This window comes from Diospyros lotus, chromosome 10 (genome assembly GCF_014633365.1).
Source record: "Diospyros lotus cultivar Yz01 chromosome 10, ASM1463336v1, whole genome shotgun sequence".
Lineage (NCBI taxonomy): Eukaryota > Viridiplantae > Streptophyta > Magnoliopsida > Ericales > Ebenaceae > Diospyros > Diospyros lotus.
The window spans coordinates 25,176,530-25,177,649 of record NC_068347.1 but is presented as its reverse complement, the minus strand read 5'-3'; positions in this window follow the sequence as shown (position 1 = coordinate 25,177,649).

The following is a 1,120-nucleotide window of genomic DNA, read 5'->3' as shown; positions in this document are numbered from 1 at the left end:
AAAAATATAGATAAATATTAAAATTGAAGAAGAGTTTATTTGCCATAGATTTAGTAATTGATGCATGGAAACGAATTGGAGACGTCGTTTTAAAGTTTTCAAAATATTTTTTATTTTTGAAACTTTAACAAAGTCTAAAACTATTTTCGGATCATTTTTATAATTTTAAAAATATTTTTAAAAATATCGAAACTCATTTTTGTTGGTTAGAGACAGAAGAAAATTCCATCTTTAACCAACATATATCAATTATCTTGAGCCCTACATCTCCTCACTCTCAACTCTTTGACCATTCTTTTATCATTGTTCTCTTTGTCGGTTGATTATTTGATACTTACTGTCGTCGACGATTCACATTTCGATTGCTCAGTTGCTTGGTGTTCAATTGCTTGGTTCCCTTTCGTTGCCATTGCTCTATTACTTGCTGTTGCATCTATACTAATTAAGGTTTTTGTGCTCGATGTTGACGTTGATTCACAACTCTAATTCGGTGATTCTTGTCAATAAGCTAATAATTTTGTTTTTATTGTGATAATTTAATTATATTGGTCTAGTCTTTCATAGTGATTTTGAACCTTTTGGTCTAATCTTTTATTTTTTTTTTAATTTGATTTCCAAGGTTGTTTTGATGATAGAAGTTATGTTCATGTTGGATTGAAGCTGCCCTTATTTTTTTTTTGGGTTAAATTTTTGATAGTTTATTAATTTTTTTAAATTAAATATATAATTATATAAATAATAACTTAAAACACATTTATTTAAATATATTATTAATTTAAATATTAACTAACTTTTAAGATTTACAAAAATCGTATATGTTCCAACAACACTTCTTATTTTTTTCTCTATTTTATTTTTTATTTTATTTATTTATTAATAAATTTTAATTTTATTTATATTACCTTATATATAATTAATAATTAAATATATAAAATAATTAAATACATTCATATATAAAATTAATAATTAAATACATAAATAAATAATTAAATATATAAAATAATTAGATACACTCTTATACAAAATAATGAAATAAGCACATAGCCAAAATTAATAATCATATACACAAATAAATAATATAACTCATCCAAATATACAAAAATCACAAATCAGATTTGTG